Source organism: Podarcis gaigeae, assembly GCF_964106915.1.
Source record: "Podarcis gaigeae genome assembly, chromosome: 14".
NCBI lineage: Eukaryota > Metazoa > Chordata > Lepidosauria > Squamata > Lacertidae > Podarcis > Podarcis gaigeae.
In genome coordinates, this window is record NC_139690.1 from 4,009,814 (window position 1) to 4,022,956 (window position 13,143).

The following is a 13,143-nucleotide window of genomic DNA, read 5'->3' on the forward strand; positions in this document are numbered from 1 at the left end:
TCTAGGGCTGATCCTGCACACTCAGAGAGTTACAGGAGAAGCCTCCAATATCCATAGATAAGTGACGTGACTGTGGTGTGTGAGTGGGGGAAGGTGTCAACAGCCAGAGTTTTATTTTCCTTTCCAGAGAAGGAGTCACATTGTTCTCTGTTTCATTGTTTCTCCCTGGGATAATTTTCCAATGTCATGACTCACTCTGTATAGGCAGTTTGGGAGGCTGGAGTAAACAGCTGGTCTATGCCAGAGGGGTGGAAATGTAGACTCATCTCCACCTTACCAAAGCCTCTGGAAAGACAACATTGATGAAATGTTTGAGGAATGTGCTAAAGTGCAAAACTCAAACCAAATCAAATAGTTTGGTCCAATGGCTGCCTTTCAGTGAGAGCCTTCATATGAGGAATGAACAAATGGATAGTAGACAGAACCTTCAGCAGTGACTGCTAAGAAAATAAAAGATTCTGATCTCCCTCCAACTCAGCCCAGGCAAAAAACAAACTGGAGATTAAACGATTGCTGGAGACAATAAATGCAACAGTTAATCTCTCAAAAAGATATGCTTCTTTTATTCTAAATAAACTGGCTCAGCTCCTTTTCAAACACGCATGATTATTTCTTTGCTTACCCAAAGGTTTGAGGGTTTTAGTCAGCAAGCTAAACTGTGGACATACTCAGATTTGATCTGTTTTCATTGCTCTGCCTAGAAAGCATAGTTCTGTGGTTGAGGCAAAGGCTCACAAAATCTTCTACACTTCCACCAGGCTACAATTCCCATGATGCTTTGGAGGTGGCCACAACAGTTAAACTGGTATAGAACCATTGCAGACATATACAAGTGGGACTGCTACATAAAGCTGCAGTGTGGAGTGTGATTTGGCAGCATGAAGACTAGAGTCATGGGACGAAGGCCAGAACTAGTTGCTTGGCCATCACTCATGGAGGTGATGGGCTGGTAAAGTGCCACGTTTTCCTTCCAGAGTTTGTGCAGATTTTAGGCAACAGCTCTGCAGGCTTGTTTTGTTTTTGCAGGTCAGCTAAGGTGCTGCCAGAACAAGCTTTTGCACCTTGCCTGCCAGGGGAAACTGGATGGCAGGTGAGGTGACTATCTGCTCAGCCAACTTTGGCTCCCTCACCAATCACAGGTGTCTTGTGTTAATCAAGGAGAGCCACACCTATTCCCTTGTAAACCGCTCCTGTATCCACTGCTAGATATATTGGCCATAGTTAAACTATGGAACTCAGGCCCATAGGAGTGATGACTACCAACCTGGATGGCTTTGAAAGAATATTGGACAAATAAATGGAGGAGAAGGCTACAAGCCCAGATGACTCGGCTCTGCCTCCATGTTCAGAAGCAGTAACACTTCTGAATACCAGTTGCTGGAAGCTACAGGAGGGAAGAGGGCTCTTGCACTCAGGTCCTGCTTGCAGGTTTGCTACAGGCATCTGTTTGGCCACTGTGAGAACAGGATGTAGATGATATGGACCACTGGCCTGATCCTGCAGGACCCTCCTTATGTCCTTATATCCTGGAGAAAAGCCTGCATAGGGACATAAGCAGCTGCCTTATAGGTCAGAATATTTGTCAGCCTGGGTAAAAGGCTCTCTTTTATCACTTGCTACTTGATTCTTCTAACTGGAGATGCCACTGGGAATTGAACATGGGGCCTTCTGCATGCCAAGCAGGTGCTCTGCCACAACTCTGCTCATAAGGGACCTTGCCAGCCCTAAGTGAATGTGGTGTTGGTTTTTATTCTCCACTTTTTTTTCTGCCTTGGCCAGTCGTGTCCTCCTCCCACCAGTATTTCCATCCTTTGCAGACTGACAAAACTCAGAATCCGAATATGGCCCAAAGTGCTGCCTTCTCCACCCCAGCAATAAAGCAGCAAGACTCTGAATTTACTTATTTTTATTAACCTGCCCTTTACTCTAAGGTCCCAAGGCAGGTTACAACAGTAAAAGAAAAGTTTAAAACAACTTACAAGCACAGAAATAAGGTGGGTCCTAAAAATATATCTCTCAAGTGTCAAACGCCAGGGCAAAGAGGTGTGTCTTCATCACTCACCAGCAGTACAATGAAGGTGCCAGACACACCTTAATATGGTGCAGGACGAAAGTCCTTTTCTGTGCTTCAAGGAGGAGTGAGTGCTCCTGTCCTTGATTCCTCCTTGTTGCTTTCTCACAGGCAGTTGCTATGAGAACAAGACGCTGGACTAGATGGGCATTGGCCTGATCCAGCAGCCTCTCTTTATGTTCTTTTGTACACATTATAGGCGACTCCCCACTTACATGGGGGTTATGTTCCAGGCCCCTGTGCACCTAAGCAAAATGTGTGTAAGTGGAGAGCCTCATCAGAGTGGGTAACTAGGGTGATTTCTTTTTTTTTCTTTTACAACAAAAAAGTCAGAGCTCTTCCAAACCCGACATAACAAAAAGCAATCCATACTGGAGGTTTGATGCAGAAGCAGTGGAGGTTGGATGTTGGGGGATGTAAGTTTTTGTGCATTTTCAACATCTGTATTTGTAAATAAAACACAGACATTACAAAATGCCAGTAAAGACTTCCGGAGGCGGCGCAAAATAGCAATGGCGGTCCTCTTTACCTGGTGAAGAGGGGCTCCGCGAAAAAGGGTCGTCCGCTACGGCAAAGCGGAGACCCGTTAAGAAAAACCGCAGGCAGAGTGAGCCTGCAGCCGTGGGACTCGGCGGGCGCCCAAAGCCCCCCCGGAAACGAAGAAGGGGCTCCGTAAGGGGCTCCGGAACGCGAAAGGGGGAGCGGCGCTGTGAGTTCATCGCTCTTTTCGTGGATGCAAAGCCGCGCTGCTGCTGCTGATGAGCGCCGACCTTTCTTCTTGAAAACATCAAAATTGGCTGCTACATACCCGTGAGTAAGGGGAGCTAAACATCGGAAAATTTGGGAATTTGGTTGAAATTCGGCTGAAAACGGGAGGCGAGTAACAGGAAGTCCGTCTCCCGATCTTGCTAACCAGATTAAAGCAATTGCGCAGAAGAGTGCTGAAGCGCTGAAAGGGGACTGTAAAAGTAAAACGAGGGTGTATTTGACAGACTTTGTACCGAAAAGACAAGTAGAAAATTTTGGTAAAAGTTGTGGATTTTATTTTTGGGGCTTTCTTCCTAATTTTGAGCTATGTGGAGTTAAAAGAGACAACCCAGCGATCGGGCTGTCAGTGTGCAAAGGAGAACTGTCAAACTGCTGATACTGTTATTGGAGCTTAACTGATACATAGACTGGTTCATTAACGTTTAAACATTGTTGCTGGGACCCTTCTTGACACCTTGTGGCTTCTCTTTAAGACAAAGAAAGCCTGTGGAAACTTCCTTTTGTGCTCTGGAACTATCAAAGACTTAACATAGGGAATATAAGAACTTCAATGGCGGACAAGAGTTCTCTCCCTCCTTGAAACTTTGAAATACCCCCACCTAGAGGATTGTGGAGATATAGAGGCCTGGGAACTGTACTTTATTGTGATTCTCTGTGGTTAAATTGTTTACACTCTGGACTTTGTCTAACTTATGAAACAAAAGAAAATTTGACCTTGAACAGAGGCAGGTGTGGAATGAGTGGCACAGGGAGAACAAGAGCAGCTAAAGCTAAAGAGAAAGAAAAGAAACCAGGGCAACTTGTTCAAACAACCCTATCTCATCAACGAAGATCATCCGTCCCAACTGTGCTGACAGCACAGGAGGTGGAATTTGAAGAGCCTGCTGCAGAGCCTGCTGCAGAAGATATGGCAACTGGAGGATCTGAAATAGTCCTGAAGCAGGAACTCCAGGAAGATATTAGAAGTAGAGGGATGGGTGAAACGCAAAGGGGGAAGAGGGGAGGGAAAATTGGAATCCAAAGGCTGTAAAATCACTATTCATATTTATCTTATTTCCATCTGTACTATGTTTGAAAGGGGGAAACTCGTGGAAGGGAATAGATCGATCTTAGGGGATGGGAATCTGGATAAATTGGGTTATTGATGATGAGTGTAATTTGGGGATAAGAACTTGTTGAATTTAATTGCTTATTTGGAAGATTTGGAACACAAGAGGGGGTAGGGAGGGGAAGTCCTGGTTATTGGCAAAAAGTTTATAAATTGGATTTAATTTGTTTTAATTTGTTTTAATTTGGAAAACCTTAATAAAAATTATTATAAAAAAAAATGAAATAGTCCTGAAGCAAATCTTGGAACAACTTGGAATTTTAAATCAAAAAGTGGACAACCAATCATCAAAAATTGACCAAGCTACATCCTCTATTACTAAATTATCTGAGCAAGTTTCCCATCATACCCAGGCAATTGAAAAATTACAAGGGGCAACGACTGAAAATTATAAGCTTGCGGTGGAAGCTTGTCAAAAAGCAGAACAGGCGAACAAAAAGGTTGATGAGATTAGGGGGGAAGTAAGGCCTCTGAAAAGACAGGTAGGGGAACAACAAGCCTACCTGTCATTGGTTGAATTGAAAAGTAAGGAAAATAATCTCAGATTAAGGGCTATCCCAGAATTGGAGGAAGGAAACCTACAGGGATTTTTAACACTTTTGTTCTCCAAATTCTGGGGGATAGAGGAAGATAAGGACTTTAAAATTGTGACTGCCTTTAGACTGGGAAAATTGATAAAGAAGGACAAGTCCAGAGACTGTTTGGTTATTTTGAGATCGAGAGAGGAAAGAGACAAGATACTAGGCCTACACTTCAAAAAATCCTTGGAGATAGAAGGAAAAAAGGCTGAAATTTACAGAGATATACCTAAACACCTTTTGGACCTTAGGACTACTTATATAGATTTGACTAAATTGTTGAGATATAACACAATCCCTTATAGGTGGGAGTTTCCGCAAGGACTATCATTTACTTACAAAGGAAGGAAAGTAAGAATTAAAACACCGGAGGACCAACAGAAGTTCCTACACGACCACGAGGAGGACCTCCAGAAAGGAGCCGCAGCTTCTTGGCCTCCACCACCACCGGGACCATCTCCAAAGCCTACACCGCTTGGATCTGGACCAACATTACTACCTCCGGGATCGGAGGGAAGCCTAGACACCCCATTGTAGACCCACCAATTAGACCAGGATGTCGCTGCAGCTTCTTAGTTGGAATATAAATGGCGGAAATTCTCCGGAAAAAAGAAGAAAAGTATTTCATATTTTGAAAAAAGAACATTTGGACATTATTTGCCTGCAAGAAACGCATGTGACAAGGCTCCACAGAAAAGTGTTAATTAATAAAAGACTAGGCCAAGAATTTATCTCTTCGGATAAAGTGAAGAAAAGAGGTGTGGTGATATATGCAAAGGAGAGCCTGTCACCGAAATTCTTATTTAAAGATGAACACGGCAGAATTTTGGCGATTGAAATTCAGACACAAGGAGAAAAATTTCTGATATTAGGAATATACACCCCAAATGAAGGAAAATCGGAATTTTTCAGGAAGCTGCATGAGATTATGCTGGATTACTTAGACTATAACAACATCATCATGATGGGTGACATGAATGGGGTTGTGTCTGTAAATATGGATAAGTCGCAAAGTGCTAACATAACGAAAGATGGCAGACTACCTAAAACTTTTTTTGAAATGACTGACAATGTGGACTTAATTGACATATGGAGGGTTAAGAACCCCCTAGGAAAAGAAGGGACTTTCTTTTCTGAAGCTCATCTGACATGGACACGAATCGACCAAATATGGATAACTAGAGGACTGGCACCCAAGACTAGAAAGGTGGAAATCTGCCCAAAAACCTGCTCCGACCATAATGCTTTGAAAATGGAATTGAGACTAAATACAACCGGATCCTTCAGATGGAAAATGAATGACACCTTATTAAGGGACGAGAAGATTGTTAAGAAGGCCCAAAAAACTTTAAAGGACTATTTTGAGATAAATTTAAATACTACTGTGGAAAAAAGAATAATCTGGGACGCAAGTAAAGCAGTCATGAGAGGGTTTCTAATATAACAAAATACGATCAAGAAAAAATTCTGGAATGAAAAGAAGGAGAAGATATTGGAAAAAATAAGAGATGGAGAGAAAAAATTAAGATCTAGGCCAAAGTCGAAGGAGGTGCTGAGAGAAGTGAAATTCTTCCAAGCACAATATTTGAAACTGATAAATCAAGAGGTGGAATGGAAAATTAAACAAATGAAACAAAGATCCTTTGAATCAGCAAATAAGTGTGGGAAACTGCTAGCATGGCAGTTGAAAAAGAGACAAAAACTTAATACTGTTACAAATCTAGAGATTGAAGGGAGAATGGTTCAGAAACCCGAGGAAATTAGAAAGTGCTTCCAGAGATATTTCAAAGAACTTTATTCACAAGGGCCACAGAAAGATTCGGAGGTGGACCAATTTCTTAAAACCAACGGATTACAGAAAATACCTCAGGAAATGAGAACAACCCTGAATAGTAATATCACACAGCAAGAAATTGAAAGTGCCATTCAGAACCTCCATTTAGGCAAATCTCCAGGCCCCGACGGACTTACCTCCAAATACTATAAGGTTTTGAAAGACTATTTGATACAACCTTTGTTGGAGGTTTGTAACCAGATTATGGAGGGGAGGAAGGCACCGGAAACGTGGAAAGAAGCCTTCATCACATTGATACCCAAACTAGAAACTGAAAAGACTCAGCTGAAGAACTACCGCCCCATCTCACTCCTAAATGTGGATTACAAAATTTTTGCAGACATTTTGGCAAGTAGGTTTAAAAAAGTGCTCAATGAAGTGATCCATAAAGACCAGGCTGGCTTTCTCCCTGGTAGGCATTTGTTTGGCAACACAAGAAACATTATTGACATTTTGGAACTTTTACAAACAAATCTAAACACTAGAGCGGTGTTAATTTTTATTGATGCGGAGAAAGCCTTTGATAATATTTCCTGGATGTTTATGAAGAAAAACTTGGAAGGGATGGGAGTGGGGCGGGGGTTTGAAAATGGAATAGAAGCAATATATTCAGAACAAAAAGCGAAATTGATAGTAAACAATGTGGTGACAGAGGAGTTTAAAATTGAAAAAGGGACACGGCAGGGGTGCCCCCTATCCCCCCTATTGTTTATTTCAGTTCTGGAGGTGCTATTGAACATGATTAGAAAGGACCGGTTGGTACAGGGAATTGAGGTCGGAGTGAAACAATATAAATTGAAAGCATTTGCAGATGACCTGGTATTAACATTGCAGGAGCCTGTCTCTAGTACTAAAAGAGTGTTAGAATTAATTTTGGACTTTGGTCGGGTGGCGGGATTTAAGCTGAACAAGCAAAAAACTAAGGTTATAGCAAAAAATTTGACAAGTACAGAAACAGATGAGTTTGTGAAGGAAACAGAATTAAATGTGGTTAAAAAAGTAAAATACCTAGGGGTGTATCTGACCTCCAAAAATTTGAATTTGTTTAAGGACAACTACGAGAAATGTTGGTTAGAAATCAAAAGAGATTTGGAAACATGGTCAAGATTGAAACTTTCCTTGTTGGGCCGAATAGCAGCTATAAAGATGAATGTATTGCCAAAAATGCTATTTTTGTTTCAGACCCTACAGGTCGTGGACAAAGTGGAATGCTTTGGAAAGTGGCAGAGGGATATTTCTAAGTTTGTTTGGCAGGGCAAAAAGCCCCGAATAAAGTTTAAGATACTAACTGATGCGAAAGAAAGAGGGGGATTTGCCCTGCCAGACTTGAGGTTATATTACGAAGCTGCAGCCTTCTGCTGGTTGAAAGATTGGATTTTACTGGAAAACACTGATGTCCTAGATCTGGAAGGGTTTGACAATGCTTTTGGGTGGCATGCATATTTGTGGTATGACAAGGTTAAAGTGCACAAATTGTTTAAAAACCACATTGTCAGGAGAGCAATTTTAATGGTCTGGACAAAATATAAAGACTTATTGGAGAGTAAGACTCCAAGGTGGCTCTCACCGGTGGAGGCCAAGGCACGTAAGAGACCTAATATGGAAGCCAATTGGCCTAAATATGGGGAAATTATTGAAAAGATTGGAGACAATTGGAGGTTGCAGAGCTTGGAAAAACTAAAAAACAAGGTGCGAGATTGGTTGCATTATGCACAAATTCAAGAGGTCTTCAAAGTAGATAAGAAGGTTGGATTCCAGGTGGAAAAATCGAAACTAGAGACAGAATTGTTAGAACCAAAAAGTAAACTACTTTCGAGAATGTATAACCTGCTGCTTAAATGGAATACTCAGGATGAGACAGTCAAATCCGCCATGATAAAGTGGGCGCAGGATTTGGGGCATAACATTATGTTTGAAGACTGGGAAAGGTTATGGAACACCGGAATGAAATTTACGGCATGTAGTGCCTTGAAGGAAAACATTATGAAAATGATATACCGGTGGTACATGACCCCAGTCAAGCTTGCTAAGATATATCACCTGTCTGATAATAAATGCTGGAAATGTAAAGAGGCGGAAGGGACATTCTTTCACCTCTGGTGGACCTGCCCGAAAGTGAAGGCCTTCTGGGAAATGATTCATAATGAACTAAAAAAGGTACTGAGATTTACCTTACCTAAGAAACCAGAGGCCTTCCTTCTGGGCATGGTGGACCGGAGAGTGTTTAAGAAGGACAGAACTTTTTTTATGTATGCTACTACAGCAGCAAGGATTCTGATTGCAAAATATTGGAAGACACAAGATTTACCCACACTGGAGGAATGGCACACGCAGTTGATGGACTATATGGAACTGGCCGAAATGACTGGCAGAATCCGAGACTTGGGAGAAGAAACATTCGAGGAGGATTGGAGAAAATTTAAAGACTATTTGGAAAAACATTATAAGTTGTATGAATTGTAAAAAAACGCACCCTTTAGGAAATTCTAGCTTCAGTAATGTTAAATTAAAGAAATGGAAATTAAGGTACAAGGAGTCAGAGATAGAATAATGAAACAACTTTATTGTGTTAAAATGAAAATGTACATGATTTGGGTTATAATACATTTGAAATTGGGTAACATGATAAAAAGGAAGATATAATAAGTATTGAAATAAGTTAACAAATTGCAGACGTTATGCATCACAGAGAATGCAGGGTTGGGAGGACGTGGGGAAGTCCAACAGATTTGGAAAAAGGAGTAAGAAAAATTTGTAACCTTTCTTTTTTACTTTTATAATACGTTCTTTATTCTTTTTTCTGTATTTTATAAAACTAATAAAAAATATTTAAAAAAACAAAACAAAATGCCAGTAAATATCCCGTGACCTCCTTCCAAAGGAAACAAAAGTCAGATAACCACTGAGTCCTTGAATCTTCTCAGACAGGAGGGGAGAGCATAACTGTGTGAATGTTACAGATGCAGTTGGCTTTTATTGCTGAGACAATGATTTCATTTATCACTGCAGATGCTAACTACAAGGAAAGGAAGCTTCCATTCTTCCTTACCAGACCTAACCTCCAAATCCAAGTTCTTCAAATACCAGTAGAAAAACGAAGCACTGGTTGGCTGGGGTGCTTTCGTCAGCAGGGCTGAGCCTCCCACCCATCTCAGCTCAGGGATATTTCTGATCAAAACTACACCCACATCATCATAATTTCTTCAACTGTTGCTGAGTTGCAAACTCAAAACACTTTAGAGGTGAGTCTTTGCAGGTACTGGCATGCTCATTGGCAAGGACGACATGCCCACCATTCATCCAAATAAGGGAGCAAACAAACCTTTTGTGGAGAGCTGGGTTCATGTACAGACACAACCCATGCCTGCTGGAACAGTCTGCTGCTGGTGGGGTGATTTCCAGGCTAGAGCAGGCGGCTTTAAATGCCACCAGACGAAACTCATTAGCAATATTGATCAGCAAGAAGCAATGCTTTTAAGCAACCATGCTTCCACTGATGTGGTTGCACTGAGAGCAGAAGGCTGCATTCACTTCTTATAGTGGGGGGGGGAGTGGGGGAGGAGACAGTAGCAGTCCCAAAGAGAGAGAAAAATGGTATGTGAAAACCCTTAGTAAGATGGTGTATCTTGTCATTGGTAAAAATAATTTATTTTGCTTCCAGAGATTTAACCACATGTTTGCTGCAGCAAAATCAACAAGGAGTCTTGCATGAGCTTTTGACTTCATCAGATGCATGAAGTGTAATTCTAAAACGGCATCTGCATCTCTCTCTCTCTCTCTCTCTCTCTCTCTCTCACACACACACACACACATACTTATATACATACACATGGTTGATGGCATTGGATGATGTAAAGGAGTAAATAAGACTTTTTAGAATGTTGCACTAGAACTAGAACACAGATAAAAGAAAGGAAATCTCCATGCAGCACATAGTTAAACTATGAAACTCGGTCCCATAGGAGGCAGTGATGGCTGCCAAAGAGGATTGTATACATTTGTGGAAGAGACAGATATTGATGGTTACTCATGGCTCTGCCCCCATGGACAGAGGCAGTAATGCTTCTGAAGACCAGCTCCAGAAACCACAGGAGGAGCGAGGGCTCTTGAGCTTGATCCCTCCATGTTGGTTTCCCACAGGCAGTTGCTGTGAGAACAAGATGCTGGACTAGATGGCCATTGGCTCTCCCTACGTTCTTTTGTACACATTATAGGCGACTCCCCACTTACATGGGGGTTATGCTCCAGGCCCCTGTGCACGTAAGCAAAATGTGTGTAAGTGGAGGGCCTCATCAGAGTGGGGAATGAGGGTGGTTTCTTCTTCTTTTACAACAAAAAAGTCAGAGCTCTTCCAAACCCGACATAACAAAAAGCAACCCATACTGGACCTTTAGTTCCAGATCTCCAGAAAGGGCAGGGAACATTGCCTCTGAGCCTGCTGCAATACAGCTTCTTGCCCAACAGCTGTTGAGCAGGGTAGCATAGCAGCGATAGCTCCTGAGCACCATTTTTAAAAAAAGACTTTTAAAACCTTTATTTCTAAACTTTTGGCTCAGTGTCGTCAACTTCAGCCTTTGGGGAGAGTCTCCTCACAAGCCACAAGGACTTTCAAACCATCTCCTGCCATTTCCAGGTTTGAATTGAATTATTTGTTTATTTCCCGGTGCCGCACATCTATGCGGCTGCACACACGTAAAACATTCTTGTCTTGCAGTCATCCTTAATATAATTTACATATCACTTGATTGGAAAAAGCCCCATCCTTCAAACCACAAAAAGAATAAAACATTAAAACTATCAATAAAAACAATGATTCAAAACATTTTAAAAATAATAAAAGTCAGCAATAAGATAAAGTCAGGTTAAAACACATGTGAACTTCCTTTCAATAGCCTTATAAGGTAGGCCAGGGTTATTATTTTTGCAATGCATGGAGGAAGTGGTTGAGAAAACACTGGAGGTGCAAGATCTTACAAACTTCTCCTGCACAATCAAATGCAGCAGGGCCTCCTAAGCATGTACACCCCACACCCGACTTTCACTTATTCATTAGTTCAACACTGGCCTCCCAGTTCAAATCACTTACTACAAGGTTCGAGAATGGGCTAAGGAAAGGGATTTCTCTACATAGTAGCTTACTGAATTGCCCAGCAGAAGTATGCAGTGGTGGCCACAGGAATCTCCTTTTTACTGGGTCAGGCCATTGGTTCAATTAGCTGTTGACACTGATGGGCAGCGGCTCTCTGGGGTTTCAGAGAAGGGCCTCCTACCTGAGGAAATGTTGGGAAATGAACCTGGGACATGCTTTTCAATAGAAAACTATATCCAAAGTAACTTGCACAACTAGACCTTGGCACCATGGATCTGTCCATCAACAGCTTTCCAGCATAATAATGAAATGGAAACTACACAAACAGTTGCTGTCTCCCTCTTGGCTAGCAGGAGCTGGAGACAAACCAAATGACAATGGCCCCAAGTTGGGTGGTGCCTGGAATGGTGTAGCGGAACAAGGATGCAAGGGAGAACACAGCTCCAGGGCTTTTCAGTGCAAGAGTGATGATGTCAAAAGCTGAAGTGCAGGGTAACTGACAGAGCATCCTTGCTGTGGCAAGTGAGGAAGACAGAACTTTCCAAACTTTTCGTGTTGGTGACACAGTTTTTAGACATGCATCATTTCACAATACAGTAATTCACTTTTACGAGCAAACCAGATGTCAACTAACCCCTTTCCAGCCGTGAGATGAGCACAGGGAGCATTTGCATGACACATCTACACACTGCAGCCAACAAACTAACGTGTCACGATACTAAGTTTGGAAAGCTCTGGACTAAGGTGATGAGATGCTTAGATTTGTACATGAACAGATAAACATAGACTAGGAAGTCAATTCTAATTCAAAGCAAAAGCTTGCATTTTAGCTGGCTAAAGATCTTTCATTAAACCTCAGGGTGTGGGGGTTTTTTGGGGTTTTTTCAAATTAAAAGTGTGTGGTCACAGGAATAATCACCACTGAGTCTCTATATGTAACACTGCAGTCACGTGATTTGAATAAAATGAGTATTATGTCATGGATCTCTGTTCTTTGGGTGTGTGCGTGTGTATTAATGGATCAACACAGCTGCATTTTTTGGACTCTTCTTGGGGGTGTGGCTCTGGGAGCTGTCATGATGATCTCTTGTTCTCCAAAATCTGACACTGGCTCTTTGTGAGTTTGCCAAGGGAGGGATACATGGAGAGCAGAAATAGATGCTTTTTTGGCCTGATCCAGCAAAGCTATTTATTCTTGTGTTCTTGGAGATGATCCTTTTAACCTCATCAGAACACCTGCCCCATGCTGTGTTCTTTTGGCTGTTTTGATAGCATTTTCCCTTGGGTGAGGTAGGAGAACAGTCAAAGGGTTTGGGCACCAGCTGCTTGGAGCATGCTCTGCTCCTAGAAGAGTTTAGCAACTGGAAGTTTTAGTTAGTGCCATACATACATACATACATAATTTTATTTGTACGTCACCTTCCTATAGTTAAAACCATGCTCAAGGCAGCTTACAACATGAGAAAAAACAGAGTTACAATCATAACAAAAGTAGTCATAAACAATAAATAAAAGATCAAAAAATACACAACCAAATTGAAACCATTTCCACATAAATCATGACATCTAAAATAAAAATACAAAAAAAAAAATCAGTAACATCAACACTCCTTAAACAATACCCTAGACCAAGTTTGTAGCTGGATTCAGTCAGGGCCTTGGCTTCACCAGGCCAGGTGGGGGAAAGGCCTGCAA